A 15,873-nucleotide genomic window follows, 5' to 3' on the forward strand; every position below is an offset into this window, starting at 1 on the left:
TGTAAGCCTCATTTTGGCGCCCCTGTACCTTGGCGCCCGGGGACATATGTACTCCCCTTCCCCCCCCCCCCCCCCCAGCTACGCCTCTGATTATACCTGCTGTATCAGTTGAGAAATATATTGAACAGATCAGGCCCCAATACTCTCGCTCTGAAAAACATTAAAATAATTATATGCAGAATATCGGTAGGTCTCCCTCTTGCCAAAAATGTCAGCACCATATATATTTTGCAAGTAATGTAATGGGTATAATAACACACACACACACACACACACACACACACACACTTTTTTTTGGGGGGGGGGGGGCAACGGACAGATGCCCCCATTTCCCAAAAAAAATAAAAAGTATTTTATATTTGTGTATTTCCCCCTCAGATGTGTTCTACGTTTTATTAAAACAAAATTTTATATAAAAAATTTAGTTTTTAGAATTTTTGATGGGGTATTTATGTTTCCATAGTGTTATCTAAAGGGTTGTTCGTCCGAGTCTGGTTTCCCTCACCTTGCTCGAAGTTCATTCCCTTGAAATGTTTTGTAACCTTTGCTATATGTCGCCTAGGTCTCAGTGTTTGCTATATGTAATGGTGTTATATTGTGTGTATGCTATATTTTCTTTATGTTTGAGACAGCAAGTATAGATCAAATATCTTTCCCAGTTGTATTTCTTCCTTTATGATGTTATATTGTATCTTTTAATTTGTTTTATGGTTTTCTAATTTTGACGATGGAATGGTGTACTATTTAGATTTTGTTTAAAAAAATAATTTCCTATTTTATTATTCGAGTGATAATATGTGTCGTTCCTCATAATAGTCTTTAAAGATGTTGATAGGTAGGTTACGCTCGATCCAAGGTTCACGCTTCTTTATTCTCTATGTGTTTTTCCTGGGTCGCGTTAGGCCTCCTTTATTTAGTTTATCTGATTATGCTTTATTGAAAGATCCAAACGTATTTATGAGACCACATTATTCTATAGTGGTCAACCATGCAGTGCGGGAGAAGTTAGTAGGGTTTTAAACTAAGTGTTATACAGTATGTATTTGTGTCTTTATTTTGTCTGTTTATGTTCTACATTGGGTGTTTTCAAAGACTCATGATGGGCCTATGCACTTCACTGAGCCCTGTGACTTAGCCCCATGATGTCATCGCCATTTACTCCCCCCTTATATTTTCCCTGTATCCCTTCCTATATATGTCTTTAGAATTTTCTTTCAGAGAAAGAAGAAAAAAAATTAAATTACAAAATTCTTTTATTTTTTTCTTTCTTCCTTTCTTCCCTTTTCTCTTTTAAAAAAAAAAAGTTATATGGGTTTCTTTGAAATATTTGAAATAGAATTTGAAATTTTCTTTGAAATATGGCTGTTGTGGGGTGCGAGGAGGGGGTATGGGTATGGCATCAGCTCGCAATTGCGCTACGCGACCCTTCGGTCTGTAATACCTATTCCTCCCTCCCCCTCTCTCCCCCAATTCCAACATCAATTGCGTTATATCAACCTGACGGTAAGTATCTATTCGTCGTAAGACGTACTGAGTTCTTGTTGTGGTTAATATTCTTATTTTTACCACGTATCTTATTTAAAAATCTGTATCACCTGTCCACAGGATATCATCGTAGTTACTATATAGTCTATACATTTTAGAACGATTTTGTTTTCGTAGTCTAAATCTATGAATAAAATGTTATTTTTGTTATACTTATATTTTTTGCAAATTTTCATTATTAACTTTATCCTATTATGTTTAGTTTTATCACATTGGACAATCGTATGTAGTTTGGTGAAGTTCACTGTTTTACATAAAGGGCATTTCGGCATTATCCTCAGCATACGATGTTTGATTGTTTCTTCGCCTGTTAGCCAGGTGTTGTGCAGGTATTTAAAAATTATACTTTGTGTTTTGACAGATCTTATTTTCCCCAATTTTTCCAATTTTTTTGTCCAATTTACACCCTCAGTTGTCCTGCTCTACTCTACATTTTATATTTTTGGTTACCTCCTCCCTAATCCAAGCGTGACTTTTACTTATTAAATTTTGCATAAATCTGTTTTGTCTCTATATTTTAAAATTAGTTCTCATATGTTTGCGTGGCACTTCGATTTTTTTATATTAATTTGTTATTTTTGTATATCTCTGGTCGGTTTCTCAAGGTGAAGCCGAACCAGTAGATGTACGGTGCTTCTCACGCTGTAGCCGGGTCTGAGTGCATTTTTTTTTTTAATCTATTGATTATGTTAGTTAATTATAGTAGTAGAGGGCTCGGCAACCCCAAGCCCCCTCTACTTTTGGCCCTATATAATGTCTCTTTTTTTACATGATGCATTTTATGATTCCATATATAATCTATTATTTCGTTGTCTGTTTTGTTTAAAATTGTATTATCCATATCTATGGATTTAATTATGTAGTTAATATTTGAGTATAAATAAGTCTTGGCCACTTGGGCCCGCTCCATGATAGGTAATGGCGCCATGGCCAGATTTTCACATTTTCTCTTATTTTATTGATAATATGTTCATAATTTTCTACAGCTTCTTTTTTTTATTACCAAAGTAAACCCCTAGAGCCTTTACAGTGTCTCTCAGTAAGTGTGTGTGGGGGGGGGGGGGGGGGGGCGATAATCCAGGGTGGTTGCCCCTCCAGTTAACTATTTTTAAGATTTCGTGCTTGTTGTGGTTTATTTTGGAACCCGACGCTTATAGCATTTCCCCTCTCTTCTAAAGATGTTGCAATCATATGCATGTTAGAGCATTTTTTAATTCTTTTTTAGGTTTGGTATTTGTATGCCTTGTATAATCAGGGGCGGATTAAGGCTCACTGGTGCCCTAAGCACTGACAAATCTTGGCGCGCCCCTCTTTTCCACGTACACCTGAGAAGATAACCCTAGGGTGTACCACGATCAAGAAACAGAACATCATGATCAATTTGCACTAGTTGTATCAGTTTTTTTTACAAATCTTCATTCTTTTTTCTTTCTTTCTTTTCACCCTTTTCTCAACTTTGTGGTGCCCCCTTTGGCCCTGGTGTCCTATGCACGTGCTTAGTCTGCTTAATGGTTAATACGCCCCTGCTTGCACATCTGGGTTGTTTCTTATCGTGTGACGTAGGATTTATATTGCCATTACGTATTCTAGCATTGATAGTGGACATCCTTGTATCACTGATCGTTGTATTTCAAATTCTTTCGTGCATTTCCCGTTTAATTATCCCAGTGTGTAGGATTTTGGTCCATTTTGGAAATTGGGTCCGAAACCAAATTTTTTAAAAACATTCTTTATACAGTTTTGTTCAAATCAGTCGAAAGCTTTCTCCTGGTCGAAGAGTACCATAGCACTCATCATACCAGTTTCATTTATGTAGTTAATTATAGTTTTAATGTTTAAAATATTGTTTTGTATATCCCTCCCCCACAAGTTTGATTTACATTAATTATCTTGTTTATCCTACCCTTTACTGTATTTGTTAAAATCCTACTTAAAATCTTATAGTCCGTGTTTAAAAGTGATATAGGCCTCCAGTTTTTAATCTCGTCTCTATTCCCTTTCCCTTTGTATATAATTGTGATAACTCCCTCCCTCATAGATTTAGTCATTTTATTTTTACTTAAAACTATATTATTATACAAAGCGTTTAAGATCGGCGTCAGTTCACCGTGGAACTTTTGGTAGAATTCCACGATGAGTCCATCTTTCCCTGGTGACTTTTGTGAGTGTTGATATACTTTTTGTGATTTCTTCATCTGAGATGACATCATCACATTGGTCTCTATGTACTGCTGATGTCATCTCACAGTCGACATTTTTTAAGTAGCTGTCGATTGTGCTGAAGTATATGTTCTGTGTGGTGTGTGGTGTATAGTTCTTTATAATATTTGGAAATATTATTTAGGATATCTTCTTTTACAGTATGGGTTACATTGTTTATTTTGATATTGTTTAAAATTGTATCGCCCCCTTTTCTAAATTCTTCTCGCTTATATACGTTTTTTGCCTCGTTGTAGATCTTTGTAAATTTTCCCGCCCTTATTATTCTCCCCTGATTTTCGTCTTCTTCAACGATTTTAATTTTGTCTGTCAATCGTTTTTTTTTTCTTTCTCCATCGTCGTTTGTTGTTTTGCTTAGTTCTAATTTGAGTTCGTGTTTGTCTTTTTTTTCTGGGGTTTTTCCGCCCTCTATTTGAGTACTGAATATTTATTCCTTTTATTTTGTTTTTTAAAACATCCCAATCAATTATTATATTAATATTTTCTTCATTTTTGACGGTTTCAATTTCTTTTTTTAATTATTATTTCGACATATTCTTTGTCATTTAAAATCTTATTATTTAGTTTCCATAGTCCTGACCCACATTTTTCTATTTTTTTCATTTTTAGGTCAATAGTGAGCATGAAATGGTCTGATAGCTTTTGGTTGGTTATTGCAGTATTAATATATATTAATGGATCATAAAAATTTCCGTAAAATTTATCAATCCTGCTAGACTGGTTTAATTTATAGTTACCCAGTTGAAATCTCCCCCTATGATTAGATTTTCCATCGAATATTGTTGTAGGTAGGTGTATAAGTTTTCTTTAAAATTAGTTTCTTATTTCTATTAGCTGGCATGTACACATTTATAATATGCCAATTAAACATTTTAACACGTAGCAACCGTCCCTTAAAAAATTCCCCCCTCCTCAAACCTTTCCCAGCTTTTTAAAAATATTATTGTTGCAACCAACTCTAATATCATTATTTGCAAAATTGTTGCATATCTTTATTGCGTTAAGTTTGTCTTCTACTAAAATTTCGAACTCTGGCTTAATTCTATAGTGTGTTTCTTGTATCATTATTACACCAAAGTTTGTTTCTTTGGCTACTTTGTCTGCTTTCGATTTGTCTATCCCATTGCTGTTGATAGTAGCGATCCGGAAATTTGTTTCTTCCATTTTTGCTTTACTCCCAGGTGCCGCATCACTTTTATATAGAATTTAATTGTATATATTTCAGTTAAAGTTATTATATTCCATTTGTTTTTGTACACACACACCAGCACGCTCGACAAAGAGCGCTTCAGTAATATACAGTTTGATACATCCTACATGGTAGTGGGCAGGAATACATATATTGGTCGTTATCCTTCTCGACCGAAGTAGTAACATTGTTCCAATGCTAACACTCGACGTCCTCGATTTGTGCTTCATCGTATTTGCAGTCTATACACTTAAAGTTACAATGGAAAAGTGTACATGAACATATTTATACCATAGACAGAGCCTTGAAGTACTACTTTTTTCGGTCTAAAACTGTCCCAAAAAAAAAAGAAAAAAAAACCAGCATGTAATAGTTCATTTCGATACAGTTGCACAGAGCATTTGACGTTCATTTTGATGTCAATATATATTGATATCGATTAAGTGCGATTTGTTTTCAAAGCTGCTTTATTGCTGGTAGTGCTTCTGTTTTCAAGTTCGATATATAATATACCCATGGAGCAGTAGTAATACAGAAATCAGAACAACAACCATCATCATCATCATCGGGAGTATTATTATCGTATATGTTGGTCACATCGATGATCATTAATAAAAAGCGGTTGAAATATGAACAATATTCCATCTCTTCAAATAGCAAATAACTAAGCAAAGTGTGTGTGTGTGTGTGTGTGTGTGTGTGTGTAATTTTTAACGTAGCTTTAAAAAAAAATGCAATCATATCGCTACCATGTCTGCATTGTGACAGTTTATAATGATGTCTAGCAATGTGGCATCATGCCACAAACATACAGCATTTTGTCCCACCCAATCACATTATCCTCACACCAATATCTTAATGATGGGCGCCAAAAGAGGCAGCTGCTAGTACCATTTTTATGTCTTTAGTGTGATTCGGCAGGGGTTTGAATCCGCGACCTCTCGCATCCAAGGCGGACGCTCTGTACAGACACTGCACCACCTGAGCGATCGCTTAGCAAAGAATGTACGATACTGTTTCCTGTTGTTCATAACAACTCGACCTGGAGACCCACCTGACGGAAAATGAAAGCGCATTATAACGTTATAATATACGAATCCGGAATTTTTTTTTGATTATTATAATTTTCAAGAAAGTTAGTGCCTTTTAGCATTTGACAAAGTGTGCTTGCAGTTGCATACTAAGGGGAGGGGGAGTTTACAACATACTTCGATGCTGACTACTGATTTGAAGCATAAAATTAAAACTAAACAACAGCATAACATGTTTATATATCTTATTAAATACGTCTTCATTTGTCTTTCCGTGCGCCAAAATGCCTTCCTACACGAACATGTTCCATATAGGTAAATAAGTTGTACCAATCGTAAACAACCACCGATTTCGACATATATGATATCAATTTATAGGTTTCTCATCAGTTTAAATCGATCTGTGCAAAAAAAAAAAAAAAAAAAAAAAAAAAAATAATTAAAAAAAATGTGTGAAAATGAATAATAAAAAAGTTGCTATTTGCGACTCATTGTCGCTTGCGATTTTACCCATCTTCGTATCCTTGATGCTTCCATCCTTCCCGTTTAGGGATGGTAGCACCTACTTGGATGCTAATACTATAGATTTGAAGCATATAATTAAAGCTGTACAACAGTAAATAATATGTTTATGTATCTTCTTATTAAGTACGTCTTCATAATGTATGTTCGTGCGCCCAATGCCTTCCTCTACGAACGGTTTCGATATACACGAATAAGTCATACCAATAGTAAATAAACACCGATTTTGACAAATTTCATATTAATATATAGGTTTCTCATCTGTCAAACTCGATCTGTGCCAACAGACATGTGTGAACATGCAGAATACAAAAAAGTGTACTTTTTACTGAATATTGGGTTCGACTTTACTGATCTTCATATCCTTGCTACGTTCATATACCGTTCCCGTTCTGCGATGGTAGCACATACGTCCATGCTAATACTATAGATCTGAAGCATAGAATTAAAGCTGTACATAATTATAAAATATGTGTATGTATCTTATTAAGCACGTCTTTATCTGTCTTTCCGTGTGCCTACATCTGACCTATACGAAAGTTTTCCATATGGGCGAATAAGTCATACCAATCGCAAAGAACGATTTTGACACGTTTGATATCAGTTGATAAATTTTTATCAGTCTAAATAGATCTGTGCCAATATAAATGGGTGAAAATGCAAAATAGAAAAGTTGGCATTTTTCACTCAGTATCGCTTGCAACGTTACCGGTCATCGTATCCTTGCTACGTCCATCTGCCATTCCCGTTTTGCGATCGTATCACATTTTTTCGATGCTAATTCTATAAACCTGACACATATAATAAAAGCTGTTCAACGGTAAATAATGTGTATGCGTCTTATGAAGTACGTCTTCATTTGTACGTCCTTGCGTTTAGTGCCTTCCTAACCGAATATTTTCCATATAGGCGAATAAGTCATACCAATCGCAAACAACCAACGATGTTGACAAGTTTGATATCAATTGATACGTTTCTCATGATTCTGAGTCGATCTCTGCCAATAGACATGTGTGAAAATGCAAAATAAAAAAGATTGTTCTTTTTACTGAATATCGGGTGCGACATTACCGATCTTCATATCCTTGGTACGTGAAACTACCATTGCCGTTTTGCGATTGTACCACATATTTCGATACTAATACTATAAATTTGAAGAATATAATTAAAGCTGTACAACAGTAAATAATATGTGTGTGTATCTTATTCAGTACGTCTTCATTTGTCTGTCTTTTCTCCTAATGTCTTCTATACGATCGTTTAACAAACAGGTGAATAAGTCATTACAATAGTAATAAACACCGATTTAGCAAAATTTGATATCAATTGTTAGGTTTCTCGTCAGTCTAAATCGATATGTGCCAACAGAAATGTGTGAAAATGAAAATAAAATAGTTTGTATTTTTGACTCGATATCGGTTGCGACTTATACGTGCCTCTACCATTGCAGTTTGCCACGGTACCACATATTTCAATTTTAATGTTATAGATCTCAAACATATAAGGAAAGCTATACAACAATATATAATATGTGTATGCATCTTATAAAGTACATCTTTGTGTGTCTGTATGTCCGCTCAATGTCTTCCTCAATGAGCGTTTTCCATATAGGCAAATAAGTTATAACATTAGTAATTTTTTAAAAACGCGATTTAGACGAATTTGATATCAATTGATAGGTTTCTCATCAGTCTAAATTGATCTGTGAAATATATAAATGTGTGAAAATGCAAGTAAAAAAGTTGATATTTTTTACTTGGTGTCGCTTGCGATATTACGGATCATCAACGGATCATCATATTCTATATTCTACCTACGTGCCTCTACCCTTGCCGCTTTGAGATGATACCATATAATTCGATGATAATCATTTGAATGTTAGTGCTCCTAGATCTTTACAACACGAACGTTTATCTTAGAGTCGAATAAGTCATACCAATCGTAAGCACACACAGATTTTGACAAATCTGGTATTATTTGGTAGGTTTCTCATCAGTCTAAATTGATCTATGCCTACAGAAATGTGTGAAAATGCAACCTAGAAAAGTTTATATATTTTACCCAGTATCCTTTGCGACTTTACCATTACCAATCTTCATATCCTTGTTACGTGCCTCTAGTATTGCTGTTTTGCGATGGTATCACATACCTCGATGCTGATACTAGTGATATGAAGCATATACTTAAGCAATAAAACAGTAAAAATTATGTGTATGTATCTTATTAAGTACATCTTCATTTCTCTGTCCGTGCGCCTATATCCGTGCAACATGATCGTTTTCTATAAGGCTAAATATGTCATGTTAATCGTAAAAAAAGCTACAAAGATTTGGACCTATTTGATATCCAGTCATTGGTTTCTCATTAGTCTAAAACGACCCGTGTCAATATAAATGTGTGAAAATGCTACCTTGAAAGTTGCCTTTTTTGTCTCGGTATTGCTTGCGACTTACCGATCTTCATATCTTTGCTACCCGCTTCTACCCTTGCCGTTTTTTGATGGTTTGTATATAACCAAATAAGTCATGCCAATTGTAAAGAACCACCGATGTTAACACATTTGATATTAGTTTATAGGTTTCTCATCCTCCAAATCTTTCTGTTTTTAAGAAACGTTTTTCTAATTCAACTAACGGGTCATCACGCTAAAATTACGCTACTGACAAATGTCACCTTAATATCCTACATACTAAACTTAGACAAGCAGGTAGTCTCCTGAAATCCGACCTTTACATGGTGAATTTAGTTAACTCTTTCACGTGTGCATGTGCTTATGATAATGAAGAAGTTGAACACTTTGTCTATTGCCCCTTACCTAATGCCAAAGATCCCAGCTCTTTCGCTCTACCTTTCAATACACTTCTTGGTTAAGTCTAGATTTATCATTGAAAAGTGACGTGACTACTCACCTACAATAAGATGTCTTTCTGCTTGTGTGATGACCCGTTAGTTAAATTAGAGAAACGTTTCTTAAAAATAGAAAGATTTGGAGGATTTCGGATATCATCAGGCAGAGAGTTCTAAAGACGAATCGTATATGGTAAAAGGTCGTGTGAAAATATAAAGTTTGGTTGAGATTGGTGTGATACTTTGAGAGTAACGTAGACGATAATTAGATGCCTCATATCTCCTTTGTGGAAGAAGTTCGTTTAAATAGTTAGGTACTTGAGTATTTATAATCGAATACATAATGCATAATCTCTTCCTTTTCCTTCGTTGTGCAAACCAAGCAGTTTCCGCATAAAGAGACTATCTAGAAGAATTAATGGGTATAGATCTGGAACGATCCGTGCATCTTCCATCTGATTTTCCCCCCTTTATTCTGATCTTTCCGAATCTTCAATAGAACAATTATCCCAGACTCCAGAAGTATATTCTAAGGTTGGACTTATGAATAGTGTATATAATTTAGCTGAAGTCAACAATTAGTCTGCATTTAGACGGTAGTGTTTTATCTCCTTTCTTATACATCGGTATGTCATACGCTAGCTTGCACTGTGTTAGGAACACGCTGGCTGGGAGTGATTTATTTAAATGTATTTGCAATGGAACATACATTTCTTCAACTATACTTGTACAAGTTTATTACTTATTGGATTGGTTCCAGCGGTTTTGTTTAGGTCAAGACTAGTTACTACATCTATAATTTCTTGTTTATATATAATGATGGCAGAAATAAAAGTTTCATTTCTAACTTCAAAATGCGGTAACTGTTTATCATAATTTTTTAAACGTGTAACATATCAAACTTCCGAGTTCAACAGGTCGCACTTCTCCTGATCACTTGTTGCAAATTTAGATGATCATTTCGTACGTTTCAGTGGAGGTAATAGGTTCCATGTCTTTGTAGAATGTACTTGTTATCTCATTATTTTCCAATAAGGTCGAGGATTTGATCCGATGGCAGGGGTTGAACCTGCATCCTTTCGGTCGCAGGTCTGAGACGCTAACCACTGAGCCAATGTTGCTCCTCTTAAGATTAATATACCCATATGATATTTTCCAGTATCATACGTAACTATATGATACGTTTAATAACACCCAGTAACTCAGCAAATGCCGGCATGACGACATATGAATTGAAGGTGTAATGACGAATGTAATTTAAAGTCAATTATGTAACCTATTTTTATGCTTTTTATTGAATATCATTTCTGTCATGTGATACACATAACATAATCTTACATTTAAGTTTATTTAAAATGAAATTTATGAAATTCGTTAAATAGTTTCAATCTTTTGCGACTCTCGTGAAAAGATCCTTCATTGCTGTTCATATAATTTTACATGTCATTATATTTCTTTATTGATTTGCACTTTGGTTACAAAAGAGACAACTTTTGCAATTTAAAACTTATTTCATCTATACTACACTAGTATAGCTCATGAAATGAAGGCAGTTTACTTGGCCTCTAATTCATCTATAGGGAATGATACCTGCGGGAGACTGCTCTATCTGACCAGTGTGTAACTATGGAAACGGTAATTTAGTGACCTCTTCTCCAGCCTCGAGCTTTAGGTTAAGACTGAAATTCGCTGTCTTATGTAATGTTCTGTATCTGTAGTTTAAAGCTGGGAGAATTATACAAAGAGAATAGCAAGTAAACCCTTCTGTAAATGGAGCAAACTCGCACTTTTACACTGTAAAACTAATTTATCTTACAATCATTTATGAATAATTAAAAATTACTGAGTAGTAACTAAGAATATATAAATTCTTTAGATGGAGACCCAAATTTCATTTTTTAAATTATCGTATTTTTTATGTTTACTTTCCAGATACATTTTTTAAAAAATTCTCAAGAAAATATGAAATCTGACAAAAGATAACGAAAGTCTTATTATTTTGATTTTTTGTAAAGAGCAAAGAAAGAAAACTATTAATGACATAAGCTTTCATCATGACATATACACACTAGCCTCCACAGAAGTACCTTTATGACAGTACGGTTAAAATAGAAATAAATATGCATATACAGTTGTAAACTTTCCCGATTTATGACTAAACATTTATACTGTGATAGGGTATTCTTAGTAAGTAAAATGTGTATTATACAATGAATGAATAGGAGGTATTCGATGAATGGACTGCACGCATTTCAGGTGCAGTGGCTACTCAAGATTATTTACTGATGCACAAACTAGTTATAGTTGTCATACTGGTTGTCATTCCAGGGATACTGACAGTCAGTGATTTCCACCTTGTAAAATCTTTCCTCTAGGGCGGACAATAATAATAGTTTCTGAAGCTGATTTTATTAGCAATGGTTTGCAAAATAACAACAAATATCCTTGTGTTTTATCAACTCATTATGGTTCCGCTGCTTTGGTAGAACAAAAAGGAATGTTCTTTATTGTTTTATGAATTTTATGCCCTGTGACAATGGCCAACATTTTGTAGGTCACGATCACTTTGGCATAAACTTATTTTATGCATGGCAGTTGGAAACTACGAAAATCTTCTTAGAGGCGAGCTGTATAATCGGCAGTTACATTGTTATTCTGAAAGAGTTCTGATAACTAAATAAATAAGTAAATAAATAAAAACACCATCTTTTATCATTAAAAGTTGCCAAGTGTTGTTTATACATTGTACGTGGCGTAATTCGTAAGTTTACTCGGCATATTTTCAACTCGGTAACGCCTGGTAACGGTCATACTTTTACCTAAATATGTGGGTCCTTTGAGAGCATCGTAAATGTATGGAGGAAAAGAAATAATTGTATTTTATGCTCATCTCAAAAGATTTGTTTGTATTTCTGCGAAATAGTCATGCCTAACCAGATAATAGCACAGACCCCCCCCCCCACTGTAACTACAAAGCCTTGAGCAAGTGCGAAGTTACCAGTTAATTTTATTGTTTGTTTCTATTTTTCAAGTTGTCTTCGTGTGTGCGCGCGTAAATTGAAAGCTTGTTATTACCAGTCAATATCGTCAATCATATTTGCTCCATTATTCCATGCAGATAAGAAAGGAACTAATTTTGTGTTGAATTTGTGCCCCCCCCCCCCCCCATCCCACCCCGCCCCGGCACGGTACAATAAACAAACACTTGATTGAAAATAAAATAAAAGAAACTAACCTTGCATTGTTATAATGTATTCCTTCTTTTTTCATCATGCGAAATTTACAGAACAAAATATATCAACGAACTCCGTAAATGTAGCGGATGCCGGCATGCGTATGCATCCTTACTGTGTGTGTATCGCTAATGTCAGAAAAAAAAATATCGCAAAAGAGACGAAAATATCACCAGATTGCTTGAAGGCGCCTGCCATTCACGCATGATAAGTTTCAAGGTGCAAACGGACCAAGATTATATTGTATCCAGGTTAACTATACGACGATATCTCGCAAATAAAAAAAAAAAATCATTATTTTAAAGAACATACAATGTGAGTGCAAATGATAATCTTTCGCAGGTATGAGTTACGAAAGTATCATGGGGGGGGGGGGCACCAGACAGATGAGCCCCACCACACAAAAAATAAAGTGTTTTCATGTACTCTTGTATACCCCAAGATGTGTGTGCTTGTTTAAAGTTTAAAAAAGGAATTTTGATCAAACTTTTAGTTTATAATTAGTCCTAGTGTTTTGTAAAGGGTAGTAGTCTGAAACATGGGTCTTATTCCCATTTTCAGATTTCATATCCTTGATTTTTAGTGATCTTTGTCAAGAATTTTCTATGTTCCGTGTATGCTATGTGTATCAATGCTATGGTGTGTGTATGCTATATAGTCTGTGTGTAGGGACAGCAATACTATGTCAAATTTGTCTCTGTTGTCTTAATATATTTTTCTATGGACTTTTCAAATTTATTTGTTTGTCCTGGTATAAATTTAGTTGCTTTTGAATTAATTTGCAATTTAGAATTCCGGCGAGATGAACGGTATACTACCATTTGAAATTAAAATAAAACCTTTTGTTTTATGTGATTGACTATGGTGTGGTGTTTCTCACATTAAAGTCTATTTTCAAAATGAGGTAGGCTGTATTCGAGTCAGGGTCCGCACTTTCTTTCTTTATTTATTTGTGTTTCTCCCGATTCGAGTTAGGCCTCCTCTCTAGTATTTAATTTATAATGTAAAAGAAGTAAATATCCAACCCAAAACCCCTTAGGAAGCTTTATACATTTACTGGTTTGGTTTTAGCATGAAAAACATAAGTGACATCTACAAAAATAATAAACTGGTAAAAAGACTAGAAACAACAAGGACCTTTAGAAGTATAAAGGAACTTTTATGTAAATATAGGGAAAATGAGGAACTTTGGGGAATTGAAACTAAGGAAACATATAATTGGATAAGGGAAAATTTAACCTCTAAAATTAAAAATAAAGTAGAGGAGGAAATATCTCGGTTAATTGGGACAGACCTTAGAGGTACTGGACCAACATCGGCTCTCCAAAAATACAAAGCTTGATATTCAGATATCTACACGACATATGCATACATGTAAATTATCTCATGTGCAAATGTGCGAACTTCATAAAATATCATGCGATGGCACAGTGCGAGTTTAGGAAACAAGACAGGATACAATTAATTATGGAGATATCCAAGAAATAAAAATACAGAAGAAACCAAGTTTTATATCAAGACGGCAACTTTAACAAAACTTTAATAGGAAAAATAACAGATAACATAACTAAAACCATGATGGCGTGTGACCAAGTCATAAACATAAAAAAAATGAATAGGCAAATTTTTTTGTAATCCTTTCAAATTAATTAGAAAAAAGAACTTCTAGGAAGATTTGTGAATGGGAGGGACGGGGCTGCAAAGGGTGAAAAGAAGGGGAGGGAGATGAGGCAATGGATAATCTCCCCTTAAAGGGGACCATCACAAAGTGAACCCTTGCCCTCATACCCCCACCCCGGATTGGAATCTGCTGTAGCCGCCACCCTTTTAGATTCTTATAAATTTTCCTAAACAGCTTCAGTTTCTTTTTATTATCCATTACAATTAAAATTAAACAATTAAATAGACTTTAATTATATTACGTAAACTATCACAAATCCTAATTATCGGGACAGAGAAACTATATGGGAAAAGAACGAGATAATGACGTCATGGGGCTATGAAAGAGTCGGGAAAAACACCACATATAGGAAACTTTACATACATACACGAAAACAAAGGATCTAATAAGTCTCTCTTCTAATTCTATTTGCTCAAAATGTGCAGCTCTCGCACTGCACGGTAAATCCCCACTGTGTGTGTGTATGTGTGTGTGTGTGTGTGTGTGTGTGTGGGAAGAACAACCATTTTTAGAGATTTTGGCAGAAATCCAATAAATAATTTGAGACGGCCTAACTCTAGGTGGGAGAAATACAAGCAAATAAAAAAGTGTATGGACTCCAACTCGAGTACAGCGGATTTCAATTTACAAATCCAATATGTGAATAATGACACAATATATTTGCACACAGAACACATTAAGTTTTTTTTTTTCTTAATTAAATTATAATACACCGTTACTTAGCCAAAATTCAAAAATATATTAAATAAATAAAAATAAACCTTTTCTTGATCCGATTATAAGGTCCTAAGATTACTGGGGAGATTTGGGAAAAAATAAAGGCTATCCCAACATGGAAGCAAAATATAGCATACACAAACTATAGCATATATATATATAGCACACACGGGATATAGGCAACCTCTAGCCAAGGTCAACCAAGAGTACAGCGAAGGGATTTCAAGTCAGGTGATGGAAAGATAGAAACCTATTCGGAAAAACAACCCTATAGATAAAACTAGGTTTTAAAAGAAATACCCCGTTAAAAAGGAGAATTAAATTTTTTTGACCTAAATTCTTTTGCATAATATAAAACATACAACACATGGGGGTGGGGTGGGGTGGATAAATACACATAAAACACTATAATGTTTTGGAAAAGTGGGGTGGGGGGTCTGTCTGGTGCCGGCCCCCCCCCCCAGTACTTCGTCTTGTGGGGATAAATGTACGTCATTTCCTGCTGGCGTCCTCTATAGGTGGAAAATCGTATCTAAGTAACAGTGATGTATACTTTTATTTCGAGAAATTAAATTATTTTTTCTGTACACTTTATAGGTTTTTTTTTGGTTCTTTTTGTTAAAGTATAACTACTTTTAATCATGTTATGCAAATCTGATGTATAAAGAAAAATGTTGGTGCATGGCCGGTAACTTTTATACGTCATGGCAACGGAAAATAAATTCCGCGCATGCGCATTTTGTGTGGGAGCACCAAAAAAAACCCCACACAAAAACAAGCAATCTACTAAAACAAGCCATTACGTGAGAACTTGGCCTGAAAAGAGCAAATATAGGTACTATAAAATATTGCTAGTCTCGGATTTGACAAGCCTTAGTTTTTTATGCT

The sequence above is a fragment of the Sinohyriopsis cumingii genome, chromosome 5 (assembly GCF_028554795.1).
Source record: "Sinohyriopsis cumingii isolate HCF-2022 chromosome 5, ASM2855479v2, whole genome shotgun sequence".
Classification (NCBI taxonomy): domain Eukaryota; kingdom Metazoa; phylum Mollusca; class Bivalvia; order Unionida; family Unionidae; genus Sinohyriopsis; species Sinohyriopsis cumingii.